General features: G+C 40.8%; 1 protein-coding gene and 1 pseudogene across 1 annotated transcript in view; one reads left to right on the top strand and one right to left on the bottom strand.

The window, feature by feature from the left end:
* Positions 1-11,709, top strand: part of LOC117075969 — a 32,464-nt pseudogene extending 20,755 nt beyond the window's left edge.
* RABGAP1L (RAB GTPase activating protein 1 like) overlaps positions 1-14,965 on the bottom strand; it is a 799,508-nt gene that overhangs the window by 231,125 nt on the left and 553,418 nt on the right.

Below are 14,965 nucleotides of genomic sequence, written 5' to 3'. Positions count from 1 at the left end.
CTAAGGAAAACAAATTTTTTCTGAAAGACAGTAAAAGAGATCAGGAACAAGACACTTGTTCTTGCCACTTCCATTCAACTTACTGTTAGCAGTGAATCTTTACAGGTCTGCAGCAACTTGATTCTTGCCTCCTCGATAAGAAGAATTTGTCCAAGAGGGCATAAGGCAGAATGAGAGATCAAGGCAAGTTTCTGAGTAGGAGTGAGAATTGATTAAAAACTTTCAGAGCAGGAATGAAAGGAAGTAAAGTATTCTTGGAAGAGAGCCACGCGGGCAACTTGAGAGATCCAAGTGTACTGTCTGACCCCTGACTTAGGGTTTTATACATTGGCATAATTCCAGGGTTTGTGTTTCTTCTCCCCAGATTCTTCCCTTGGGGTGGGCTGTCCACATGCACAGTGGCCTGCCAGCCCTTGGGCGGGGCCACGTGTACAGTGTGTTTACCGAAGTTGTGCGCATGCTCATTTGAGATATTTTTTCCCTTACCAGTCAAGTGTTCCCAGAGGAGGGTCATATACCAGTGAAACTCCACCATTTTGCCCCCTAGTGGGCATGCTTGAGCCTACTCACCCAAATCCTGAGATCTTATTAAGAAGCTGCTGATCACCAGCTTCAGGTGTTTTCTATCTATTGGGAGACAGCCTTTCCCTGGCAGAAGCTAGAACCAACTATTATCTTAGGTAGTTTAACAACTGCCTGACCATTACCTGATGGTGACCTGACATTCCAGGGGAGGAGGGCCCTCTCCTGTCCTGTTCATGTCTGCCTAGTTACCTATTCTAACAGTACTGCAGGTTTTAGTCTGAGGAATTAGGCAAGAAAAAGAAAGAAAAGGCATCCAAATCAGAAAGGAAGAAGTAAAAATATCTCTACAAGATGACTGATACAATTTGGCTTTGTGTCCCCACCCAAATCTCATCTTGAATTGTACTCGCATAATTCCCACGTGTTGTGGGAGGGAGCCGGTGGGAGATAATCCATCATGGGGGTGGTTTCCCCCAAACTGTTCTCAGGGTAGTGAGTAAGTCTCATGAAATCTGATGGTTTGGTAAGGGGAAACTTGACTCACTTTGCCCTCATTCTCTCTCTTGCCACAGTCGCGTGAGACGTGCCTTTCACCTTCAGTCATGATTGTGAGGCCTCCCCAGCCACGTGGAACTGTAAGTCCAATAAATCCCTTTCTTCCGTAAATTGCCCAGTCTCAGGTATGTCTTTATCAGCCGCATGAAAATGCACTAATACAATGACATCTTGTATTTCAAAAATCTTGGGAAACACACAATACACATGCATGAATATTAAAGCTGAAAATGAGTTCAGCAAGGTTGCAGGTTATAAGATCAATATAGAAAAGTCAGTTGTATTTAACCTAGGAGGCGGAGCTTGCAGTGAGCTGAGATTGCGCCACTGCACTCCAGTCTGGGTGACAGAGTGAGACTCTGTCTCAAAAAAAGTCAGTTGTATTTTTGGATACCAGTAATGACGCAGTGAAAATGAAATTAACAAACAATTCAATTCACAATAGCATCAAGCAGAATAAAAGTCAGAATTAAATTTTAAAAAGTGCTTTAAGACTTTTGTATGCTAAAAACCATAAAGTATCATCAAAAGAAATTAAATAAGACCTAAATAAATGTGAAAACACCTCATGTTCATGGATCAAAAATCTCAATATTTTTAATGTTGATGAAGAGTCAAGCTCTGTAAAATATTTGAAAAGGTTTATTCTGAGCCAAATAGAAATGACCAATGGCTCACGACACAGACCTCAGATTATGAAAACATGTGCCCAAGGTGGTCGGAGAACAGCTTAGTTTTATACATTTTAGGAAGACATGAGACATCAATCAAATACATGGAAGATGTACACTGGTTCGGTCCAGAAAGGTGAAACAACCGAAAGTGAGGGCTTCCAAGTCACACGTAGATTCAAAGATTTTCTTATTGGGACTTGGTTAAAAGAGTTAAGTTGTTTTCTAAAGACTTAGGAATGTCTGGGTTAAGATAACGGGTTGTGGATACCATGGTTTTATCATGCAGGTGAAGCCTCCAGATAGCAGGGTTGGAGAGAATGGATTGTAAATGTTTAACAGACTTGACAAGTCTTTCCTATTGGTAATTCCAAAAAGGAAGATGGCATAATGGGGCATGTCTGACTCCCACCTTCCCCCATCATGGGCTGAATTTGATTTTTCAGGTTACCTCTGAGATGCCCTTCTCAAGGGGCTGAGGTAAGAGGATGGTCAGGGGGCTTAGGATTTTATTTTTGGTTTACATTCAGATGGCATTACTCCTCAATGGATAGATTCAAAGCAATCCCTATTAAAATCCTATTGCCTTTTTTACAGAAACTGACAAACTGATCCTAAAATTCATATGAAAATGCAAGGGACCTGGAAGAGCCAAAACAATCTTGAAAGGGAAGAACAAAGCTGAAGAACGCACACTTCCTTATCTCAAAACTTATTACAAAGCTACAGTAATCAAGACTGTGGCACTGGTGTAAGAACAGACACGCAGATAAGGGAACAGAGAGTCCAGAAATAAAACTGTGTCTATGGTCAACTGATTTTTGACAAGGATGCCAAGACCATCCAAAGGAGAAAGAAGAGTCTTTTCAACAAATGGTATGGGGACAAGTAGACAGCCATGTGCTAAAGGATGAAGGTGTACCCCTAGTGTATTGGTATGCTACAGTCGCCATAAAAAGGAATCACAGACTGGGTTGCTTAACAACAATGATTTATTTTCTCACAGTTCTGGAGGCTAGAAGTCCAAGATCAAGGTGTCAGCAGGGTTTGTTTCTTCTGAGGCTACTCACACTTTGGCTTGCAGATGGCCGTCTTCTCCCTGTGACTTCACATGGTCTTCTCTCCATACATGCCTGCGTTCCAATCTCCTCTTAAGGATATCAGTTATATTGGACTAGGGCCCACCCTAATGAGCTCATTTTAACTTAATTACCTCTTTAAAGACCCTATTTCCAAATACTGTTACAGTCTGAGTAACTAGGGGTTATGACTTCAACATATGAATTTTGGGGGTGGGGGGAAACACAATTCAGCCATAATGCCCTGCCTTACATCATATACAAAAATTAACTCAAAATGCATCAAAGACCTAAATGTAAAAGCTACAATTATAAAACCCTTAAAGAAGAAATTTTCATGACCTTAGATATGACACCAAATGCACAAACAACAAAAGAAAAAATAAATTGGACTTCATTAAAATTAAAAATGTTTGTATTTCAAAGGACATTATCTAGAAAATGAAAAGGCAGTCCACAGAATGGGAGGCAATACCCAGCACATATAAAGAACTGTTACAACTCAGCCTGGGCAACTTAGTAAGATCCTGTCTCTAAAAAAAAAAAAAAAAATTTGCTGGATGTGGTGGCACATACATAGTCACAGCTACCTGGGAGCCTGACGTGGGAGGATCCTTTGAGCTCAGGAGTCTGAAACTGCAGTGAGCCATGATTATGCCACTGCATTACAGCCTGGGCAACAGAAAGAGACCCTGACTCAAAATATATATATATCTGTTAAAACTCAACAATAAAAGTGCAGTAAACCCAATTAGAAAGTGGGCAAAGTATCTGAACAGCCATTTCTCCAAAAAAGATATACAAATGGCCAATAAGCACATGAAAATATGTTCAGATGAGGTTGCGTGCATTTGGGGTGGTATGGCTGTAGACTTGAAAAGATGTTCAACATCAGGAGAATGCAAATCAAAACACAACAAGATGTCACTTCATGCTCACTAAGGTGGTTATAATAAAAAAATAAGGTAGACAATAACAAGTGTTAGCAAGGATGTGGAAGAATCAGAACCCTCATTGTTTCGATTGTCTCCTATTCACCCTGCTAATACGGGAGGAATTCCTGCCCTACGGTTGCAAACATGGTCAAACACACCTGATATAGACAGATAAGATTGACAGGAGTTTATTAGTAACATGTATTCACATCCCCAAGGGAGGAAAACATCATGTAAGGCCTGGATTAAAACACAGTGAACAGTCAGGGGTGTGGGAGGCAGCCTTTATGGTATCAAGAGAGTGCAGTGCCCCCAGCTCCCCTGGGAGGATGTAATTGGCTTGCTTCAGTAATGACACAGGCTAGCAAGGAACTGAAGCTTGCTACTCAGGGATAAGAAAGAACAGTGCCACTGGGTATAGTGGCTAATGCCTCTAGTCTCAGCTGCTTTAGAGGCTGAGGCAGGAGGATTGAGTCCAGGAATTGGAGGTTACAATGAGCTATGATTATGCCACTGCACTCCAACCTGGGCAACAGAGTGAGATCTCAGCCCTAAAAAAAATCAAAGAAAAGAACAGTGTCTCATCCTTTGGTTAAGGAGGGTTGTTTGACTAGGAAACCTTATCCACAGGAGCACAATAAGGAGGAGACCTTGCACTTAGGTGATTGGAGACCTTCCTGGTTTCTGCCAGATGTTGAGGCAGCACATAATATTGGGCTTTAATTTTAGGCCTTACAACATACTTACACGTTGCCTCGGGGGATGTAATGGTGCAGCTACTTTGGAAAAGAGTCTGGCAGCTCCTCAAAAAGCTAAACACAGAATTACCATATGATCCGGGAATTCTGTTCCTAGGCATATACCCAAGAGAACTGAAAGCATATATTCACAAAACCTTGTATACAAATGTTCACAGCGGTTAACAGTCAAAATGGAAACAACTGAAATGTTTATTAACTGATTAATGGATAAATAAAATGTGGTACATCTGAATAATGGAATATTATCCAACAATAAAAAGGAATTAAGAACTGATACCGCCACTGCACTCCAGCCTGGGCGACACAGCCAGACTCCGTCTCAAAAAAAAAAAAAGAACTGATACATGCTACGACACGGATAAACCTTGAAAACATTATGCTAAGGAAAAAAAGCCAGTCACAAAAGACCACTTATATGATCTCATTTATATGAAATGTTCAGAAGAAGTAAATCCACAGAGATAGAAAACAGATTAGAAGTTATCAGGTGGTGACAGGATGGGGAAATGAGAAGTGGCTACTATGCTCATGGAGTGATAAGAATGTTCTAGAATTAGATAAAGGTGATGGGTGCACAAGTTTGTGACAGTCTGAGAAACCACTAATTGTACCTTTTTAAAGGGCATTTTATGACACACAAATTATATCTCAATAATGAAAATGAGAGAAGCTAAATACTGGGGACAAGAGCAATTAATTTCAAAGCTTTGAAAAGCAAAGGAGGCCAGGCACGGTGGCTCATGCCTGTAATCCTAGTACTTTGGCAGGCCAAGGCAGGTAGACCACTTTAGGCCAGGAGTTTGAGACCGGCTTGGCCAACATGGTGAAAGCTTGCCTCTACTAAAAATACAAAAATTAGCCAGGTGTGGCAGCGTATGCCTGTAGTCCCAGCTATTCCGGAGGCTGAGGCACAAGAGTCGCTTAAACCTGGGAGGTGGAGGTTCCAGTGAGCCGAGATAGAGTCACTGCACTTCAGCCTGAGCAACACAGCTGCAATCTATCTTAAAAAAAAAAAAAAAAAAAAAAAGCAAAGGAGACCTAGGTTGAAAAAAGCTGCTACCTGGCAGAATTCTTATTCATATACACATAGGAGGAATTGAGGGAAAAGAAAACCTATGCTTTCTCAAGTTGACTCTAAGTCAGTTAGTCAATAAATATTTATTAAGTGCCTACTATGTGCCAGCAACTCCAATACAAAGGCAAACTAGTGGGCAGACCCCATATAGAGATTAACTACAAGGAGGAACACAACCAACCAACCATTTAATCAGGTATCAGTCCCAGGTGTGCAAAGGACTGCCAAATAGATGTTCTAGAGCCTGTGTTTTCACTGTCTAACCTAAGTTTGCAGAAAGCACAGAAAGTCCCTAATGTAGTGAAGCTAAATGGAAATTAGCTTATTGAAGAGAGGGAAAAAGAGCATTCCTGGCAGAGGAAACCAGTACATGTGATGGCTCTTAAGTGAAAGACAGATTGTTCTATTGGGAAGACCTGAAAGAAGTACATTATGTCTTGATTGAGAGAGTGCAAATAAGAGAGAAGGAAGGGGCAGTTGAGGATGGAGAGGTAGGTTGTGCCAGATCATAAAAACTATGTGGACTGTGTCAAAATTGTGAACTTTATCCTAAGAGCAATGGAGGCCTTTGAAGGACTTTAAGCAAGAAAGAAGTTACTTCTCTGACCTCATCTCCTACCGCCCTTCCCTCACTCCCTTGTTGTAGTCTCGTTGGCTTCCTTCTGTCCCTCAACACTCAGTCAACACTCCCAGCACAGAGCATCTCCTCACTACCTTCAGTCTTTGTCCAAATCTCACCCTCTAGTTGGGGCCTATCCTGACTACCCTATTTAACATTGCAGCCTACCCATAACTTCCCCTACCCTGCAGTACTTTTCCTTTTCCCCATAACACTAGAACTTCTAATATACTGCATTCATATATTTATTATGTTTATTGTTGATATGGTTTGGCTGTGTCCCCACCCAAACCTCATCTTGAATTCTAACTCCCACAATTCCCATGTATCGTGGGAGGAACTCGGTGGAAGGTAATTAAATCCTGGGGGCGGGTCTTTCCCATGCTGTTCTCCTGGTAGTGAATAAGTCTCATGAGATCTGATGGTTTTTAAAACGGGAGTTTCCACCATCTGGGAAGTGAGGAGCGCCTCTGCCCAGCCCCCGCACCGTCTGGGAAGTGAGGATTGCCTCTGTCTGGCCACCCAACAGTCTGGGAAGTGAGGAGCGCCTCTGCCTGGCCGCCCCACCAACTGGGAAGTTCTGGGAAGTGAGGAGCACCCCTGCCTGGCCGCCCCACCAACTGGGAAGTGAGGAGCGCCTCTCCCTGGCGCCCGCAGTGTCTGGGAAATGAGGAGCGCCCCTGCCTGGCCGCCCCACCATCTGGGAAGTGAGGAGCGCCTCTCCCTGGCCCCCGCACTGTCTGGGAAGTGAGGAGCGCCCCTGCCTGGCCGCCCCACCATCTGGGAAGTGAGGAGCGCTTCTCCCTGGCCCCCGCACTGTCTGGGAAGTGAGGAGCGCCTTTGCCTGGCTGCTGTGCAACCATACAAGTATGAAGTGGCAGCCTTGTGTGTGATCTTTCTGCCCTCCTCAGGTTTGCATTTTCGACATTAAAGTTTACTTTTAAGTTAAAATAAATAAATAAATACAAACGGGAGTTTCCCTACACAAGCCCTCTCTCTTTGTCTGCTGCCATCCATGTTGGATGTGACTTGCTCCTCCTTGCCTTCCTTCATAATTGTGAGGCCTAGCCCAGCCACGTGGAACTGTACGTCCATTAAACCTCTTTCTTTTGTAAATTGCCCAATCTTGTGTATGTCTTTATAAGCAGTGTGAAAACGAACTAATACAATTATCAACTGTCTCTTGCTAGAACATAATTTCCACAGAGACAAGTAGCTTTGTTACTCTAGTTCACTGATCTATTCAAGTACATAGAACAGCATCTGTCTCTAAATAGGTGTTTAGTAAATATTGTTGAATAATAACTAAAATCTGCTTTAATAGTATTAAAAAATCGAAAAACAACAGACCCTGGGTGAGGTTGCAGAGTAAAGAGAATGCTTATACACTGTTGGTGAGAATATAAATTAGTTCAGTCACCATGGAAAGCAATTTGGCAATTTCTAAAGAACTTAAAACAGAACTACCATTTGACCCAGCAATCCCATTACTGTGTGTATGTCCAAAGGAATATAAATTGTTCTACCATAAAGACACATGCACATGTATCTTCATCGCAGCACTGTTCACAACAGCAAAGACATGGAATCAACCTAGATGCCCATCAACAGTACACTGGTTAAATAAAATGTGGTACATAAACACCATAGAATACTATGCATCCATAAGGAGAATGAGATCATGTCCTTTGCAGCAGCATGGATGCAGCTGGAGCCATCATCCTAAGCAAACACACACAGAACAGAAAACCAAATACCACATGCTCTCACTTATAAGTGGGAGCTAAACATTGAGTACACATGGACACAAAGAAGGGAACAATAGACATGGGGCCTACTTGAGGGTGGAGGAGGGTAAGGATCCAAAAACTACCTATTGGGTACTATGCTTATCACCGGAGTGAATAAATAATCTGTATACCAAACCCCCATGACACACAATTTATCTATATAACAAACCTACACAAGTACCCCTGAAATTCAAAGTAAAAAAAAAAAAAAAATCTGCTTTAAAAAGACTACTCTACTGGCAGTGTGGCAATGGACTGAACAACGGTCAAGAGTATATGGGGAAAGTGCGGTCACCCACTTCTGTCAGTTCCACTGCTAACACTCAAATTCAAGCCACCATCTTCTCAAACTTACCTCTTTCATAAACCTCAGCATGATCTAAACTAATCATATTGATATGGTTTGGATGTTTGTCCCCTCCAAATCTCATGTTGAAGTGTAATCCCCAATATTGGAGGTAGGGCCTAGTGGGAGGCATTTGGGTCACAGGGGTAGATCCCTCATGAATGGCTTATTGCCATCCCCTTTCTGATGAGCTAGTTCTCACTGAGTGGGTTCACATGAGATCTGGCTGTTGTAAAAGAGTCTGGGACCTCCCCGTTCTGTCTCTTGCTTCTCCTCTTGTCATGTGATATATAGCTCCCCTTGCTTTCTGCCATGATTGTAAGCTTCCTGAGGCCCTCACCAGAAGCAGATACCAGTACTGTTTTGTGTATAGCCTGTTAAACTGTAGGCCAAAATAAAACTACTTTTCTTATCTTTCTTTCTTTTTTTTTTTTGGAGACAGAGTCTCACTCTGTTGCCCAGGCTGGAGCACAGTGGTGCAATTTCAGCTCACCACAACCTCCGCCTCCCAGGTTCAAGCGATTCTCCCGCCTCAGCCTCCTGAGTAGCTGGGACTACAGGTGCACACCACCATGCCTGGCTAGTTTTTTTAGTAGAGACAGGTTTCACCATGTTGGCCAGGCTGGTCTCGAACTCCTGACCTCCAGCAGTCCGCCCACCTTGGCCTCCCAAAGTGCTGGGATTACAGGCGTGAGCCAATGTGCCTGGCTCAAACTTCTTCTTCTTTTTTTTTTTTAATAAATTACCATCCTCAAATGTTTCTTTATAGCAATGCAAGAAAGAACTAACATATATATTCATTTATTTGTTTAATTACTATCTTTCTTTCATTGGAGTGCAAGTTCCATGAAAGCAGGGTCTTTCCTGGTTACTACTTTTATCTCCAATGCCTAGAACAGTGCCTGGCACTTCATAGGTATCCAATTTTTGTTACTACAGGAGGTCCTGCAATAATCCAGGAGGCCATCATTTTCCTGGAAAATTTGGTGGCCTCAAACCTACCAAAGTAAGAACAGGAGGAAAGTGGGAAGATTCTAAAAATTTTCAAGAAGTAGAATCCACAGGACTTGGTGATTGAACGGATATGGGGTATTAAGAAGAGAGTTAAGGATAACTTCTAGGTTTCTGGTTTGAGCAGCTGGGTGGAGTCCTTACTGAAGTGGAGGATACTAGAGGAAAATTACATTTGGGAGGGCACATTATTTCAGTTTTCACTTTTGATGTGCCTGTGAAACACCCAAGTCGACATGTTCAGTTCACAGCCAAATATGTAGGTTTGGATTAAATATAAATGAGAGTAAACATCAACCTAAGTACCCATCAACTGAGGAGTAGATGAGAACATGTGATATATTAATATATACACCATGGAATACTACTCAGCCTTAAAAAAGAACGAAATAATGTCTTTTGTAGCAACTTGAAAGAGGAGGCCATTATGCTAAGTGAATTAACTCAGGAATGGAAAATCAAATATCGCATGTTCTCACTTAGAAGTGAGAGCTAAGTTATGGGTACGCAAAAGCATATAAAGTAGAAAGTGGACACTGGAGACTCAGAAGAGGAAAGAGTGGGAGCAGAGTGAGGGATTAAAAAAATAAAAATAAATGAGAGTAAACATTTATAGACGAAACCAGGGGAATGAACAGGATCAACAAAGGAGAAACAAGAAGTGAATTCCTAGAGGCTGGAGATATGTAGAACTCCAAGTTAATGGCTAGGGAAAAAAAGGAAATGAGTGAAAAAAAAGAGAGAAGTAGCAGAGGGGGAGATAAAAGAAAGGAGAGAAGCCGAGGGAAGATGTTTCTGAAACATAAAAAAAGAAGGAGAAAAAAAAGGAAGCGTTATGTCTGTCATTATGCTTTTTGACAACTGTTGAAGGATCAAGTAAGATATCAAAAAAGCTTCAATGGAATGGTAAGGAAAAACTATACTGGAAAGGGCTGAAAAGCCAAAAACATCAAAGATATACTTCAGAACTTTTTTTTTTTTTTTTTTTTTTTTGAGATGGAGTCTCACTCTGTTGCCTAGGCTGGAATACAATGGTGCGATCTTGGCTCACTGCAACCTCTGCCTCCTGGGTTCAAGTGATTCTCATGCCTCAGCCTTCCAAGTAGCTGGGATTACAGGTGCCCACCACCATGCCTGGCTGTTTTTTGTATTTTTAGTAGAGATGGGGTTTCATCATGCTGGCCAGGCTGGTCTCGAACCCTTGACCTCAGGTAATTCACCCACCTCGGCCCCCCAAAGTGTCAGAACTTTTATATATGCCCTTCCAAACTAAGAGAAGGTCCAGGCTTCTAGAATTTAGCCATGATTCACTGCTTCCCTAAAGAAACTGGATATTCTCCCAAAAAAAGAAAATAATAGTGGACTCTTCGAAGCTGACTGAAGAGCTTTATTTATATGATTTAGTAATAAAAAGATTACTAAATCATTACTTTTAAACTGCTTTGCTTTATATTTATATTTATTACATTTACATATTTATGTATAAATATATAAATGTATATATTTGTTTATATATTACATTTATACTGATATTGATAACTTGCTTTCAATTTCCTTAAAGGTGCTTGTTTAGCAATTCTGGTTTTTTTGAAGAGTATAGGAAAATGCATTCTCACGTTGCTGGCAGAGAAGAATTTTGTAATATGTATCCAAAATCAAAATTTGGTTACAGTCTGACCTAGCAATTCCATTTCTAGAAATTTACCCCAGAGATATCAGATAAGTACGCAAAGATGAAAGTTTAAGGATATTTGTTACGGTTTTGTTTAACAGAAAATTCTGGAAACAAATGTCCATAAAAAGTAAATATAAAATTGGTTAAATAAATTATGGTATAGGGGAAAGTTCTAGTGGCTTGAGCGGACGGGTGGCAGGAGGAACCATTATGAGAACTGAAGCTGACGATTAAACCTGAACAAGATCAAGATTACAACCTCTCAAAAGCACTGAGACTTTGTGGCAGAGTCCGTAGGGGAAAAGCCAGGAGGAAGCCTGGATGGGATTGGTGAAGTTATGGACAAGAAGCTGCAGGAAAGGGGCTTTGACAAGGCCTATGTTGTCATTGGCCAGTTTCTGGTGCTAAAGATGAAGACCTCCTCCAAGTATGGCTGAAGGACACTGGTGGTGCCAATGCCAAGCAATACCAAGACTGCTTCAGATGCCTTCGAGAGTGGTGTGACATCTTCTTGTGGTGCTTTCTGGGAAGCCCTCAATCCCCAGCCCTCAACCAGAGTTTGCAACCGAGTAGGGACTCCTCCCCTGTCCTCAACAAAGGAAAAGACTACTATTGTCCTACTCACCTACAATGTACTCCAGGGTCTTTGGGGAGTTTTCTCTCCTAACCATTTTAACTTTTTTGGATTCTCGCTCTTGCATGCCTCCTGTCTTCCTTTTTCCCCTGCCAGTTCCCTGGGGACAGTCACCAGCTTTCCTGAATGGATTCCTGGCCCCGTCCCTTACCCCCACCCTCACTTTCAGTCCATTTGATACCATTTGGCTCCTTTTTTGGCAGAAAAGTCACTGTCCTTGTAAAGTTTTTTAGATCAATGAAGTAAGTGGCTTTCAAAAAAAAAAAAAACTATGGTACAGGGCAGGGCGCGGTGGCTCACGCCTGTAATCCCAACACTTGGGGAGGCCAAAGTGGGTGGATCACCTGAGGTCAGGAGTTCAAGACCAGCCTGGCCAACATGGTGACACCCCATCTCTAGTAAAAATACAAAATTTAGCAGGACTTGGTGGCTTGCACTTGTAATCCCAGATACAAGGGAGGTTGAGACAGGAGAATCACTTGCAACCCGGGAGGCGGAGGTTGCAGTGAATCAAGATCGTGCCACTGCTCTGCAGCCTGGGCAACAGAACCAGACTCCGCCTCAAAATAAATTATGGCATATACAATAGGATAAAAACAGTCAAAAGAAAATTCTGTCTCTAACAGAATTTAGAGATAGAGGTGCTAAATAGCACCTCAGTATACTGTAGTACTGAGTGCTAGGCATCAATCATAATATTAACTCATTAAACTCTGACAACAATCTTATGAGACTGGTATTACTAATATTCCCCCATTTAAAAAATGGAGAAACTGTAATTTACCTAAGACCATTGGATAAATTGTTTTTAATGAATCTGAACTTAAGTAGTCTGGCTCCAATGTCCACATGCTTTTAACCATTACATATGTTTAGTGAGATGGAAAGATATTCATGATATACTAAATGAAAAAGAGTATTGTTCAACAGCATTTTTTGAAAGAAAATAAATTTATGTGCATCCTTTCACACTGTTCTTCTGGATTTTCTCCCACTTTCTCATCTTATCTCAAACCCAGATTAAAAATATACATCCATACATACATATGTGTATAGGTAGGTAATGCATACTTATATAATCATAGACCAAAGCATGGGATAAAGGCTTTATACCAAGTTTTTATTATGGTTATCCCTGGGAATGGGATTATGATTGGGCCTTATTTATCTCTGTAGTGTTTGCATATACACGTAGGACACGAAAAGAGCATATAATACTTTGGGAAGGCCAGAGAAAAACACTCTATCATTTGCTTTTAACCACGGTCAGCAAACAAAAAACCTATTCTGACTGAAAAATTTCTGTGCCCAACATGAAGTGGCTAAGATCAATTCTGACTCATCATCTCTAGTCTATTAAATCTATTGAATGTATTCTATGACTACCTAATGTTTCATATAAGTAAATAAATTACATTTGGAGGAATATATCTGAACTACCTACTGGACACAAAATGATTTCATGATGCTGCCTAGTATTGTGAATCATTCTTTTAGCTCAGTAGCTTTCTAGGTACCTGATAGGCTATTACTAACCAAAAAGAAGCTGATCCCGTTCAGAAAGTAGGTGTCTTTAAAACCAAACTGAGCAACAGAGAATTCATCCTGTATCTATCCCATTCAAAAACATTATAAATCCAATTTTCCCACTACTGAGACAAAAGTCTTTAGGTGGTCTTGGGCTTTGATCTCTCAATCATCAATTAGGGGCTGGGGGAAGAATTAGATGTTTTTCTCTGGCTAATACCATTAGTCTTCCACAAATATAACACCTAGACATTTAATATATGTTAATGAGATAATCTGTTAGTACTTAACACAGAGTATAAATGTTCAAGAAATGTTAGGTCTGTCCCCTCATCACAAGAAATGCTTATAATACAGAGATATCTGAAGTCTCTCTGTAGCTATACTGAAAATTCGTTAGGCTCAATTCATAAGCACTTTGAAGGCCAGGCTCATTGGCTCACACCTATAATCCCAGTGCTTTGGGAGGCCAAGGCAGGAGGACTGCTTGAGTCCAGGAATTTGAGACCAGCCTGGGCAACATAGTGAGACCCCCGTCTCTACAAAATTTTAAAAATTAGTTGGGCATGGTGGCATCTACCTGTAATTCTAGCTCCTCAAGAGGCTGAGGTGGGAGGATCACTTGAGCCCAGGAATTTGAGGCTGCAGTAAGCTATCACCACGCCACTGTATTCTAGCCTAGGCAACAGAGTGAGCAGAATGAGACCCTGTCTCAAAAAGCAAAAAACAAAACAAAACAACAACAACAAAAACCCCCAGCAATTTGAAGTTCTCCAAAGTTTTAAATTTTGATATAAACAAATACATATAATTTTTCTGGTATACTATACTAGTTTGGGTATTCTTTTTTCCAAGTGGTGGCAATAGATGATTAAAGTACACTTCAGTTTAGTCCCATATATACTTTGTCTATGGGGGGGTCAGCTTCAGGATTCATATAAGGAAGTTACATAAATACAGGGCACTAGTGATGAGAAGGCTCTTTTTATCTTCTCTAACTAGTAAAATTCTCTAAGATGATGCTAGAAGAGTGCCCATGTATTGCTAAAGAAGACAGAAAAAGCCTTCCTGCCCAGTGGCCAGAGAATGTCCTCTGTAGAGGTCTTGTCTGGGTTAACATGGACAAAATAAATGAAAATAATATGAACAAGTCAACATGTCAATCAAGAAGATAACTTACTAATGTATATAGTATTAAGTTGACACAGGGTATAGGTCTGATATCCAGAGAGGTAGTCCTGGGTTACTCAAAACACAGATTAAACATGCAGTGAAAGCACTGGTAAAGATGAGTCACCAAAAAAATGAGGGAAGGCATTTTGGGAAAGACATAATATCTGAGAGTTTAAAAATTAGATATAATATGAGAAATCAGAACTTTCTTGGACCTCCTTATACTTACTTTATGTTTTAATATTGTTTTTAGTCTGAATTACATACACTTTCAATGCTTAGGCATTCTAAAAGTCTTATTCCAGCCCTGTTGAGAGGACATGTTGGAAAGTTTCGGCTTGGATTTGTTTTAATAAAAGAAAAAAAATTAGAGGTCAAAACCCATGACTTCGTTAAAGGACACAGCAAATATGTTTGTGTTATTTTATTTAAAATATTTTTCTATTTTCTAAATAGCTTTGGCATAAAAAATATATAAACACAAATGATTTAATTTTTAAAAGTGCATGTTACAGACTTCACAAAGAGCAAATGTGTAATGGAATAAGAGATTAGGAACAGAAACCCACTGACTGAGTTGCAGAGGGCC

The sequence above is a fragment of the Trachypithecus francoisi genome, unplaced genomic scaffold, assembly GCF_009764315.1.
Source record: "Trachypithecus francoisi isolate TF-2019V2 unplaced genomic scaffold, Tfra_2.0 Lachesis_group5, whole genome shotgun sequence".
NCBI classification, from domain to species: Eukaryota; Metazoa; Chordata; class Mammalia; order Primates; family Cercopithecidae; genus Trachypithecus; species Trachypithecus francoisi.
The sequence above is the reverse complement of the archived record's forward strand: the minus strand, read 5'-3'. Positions and strand labels throughout refer to the sequence as shown.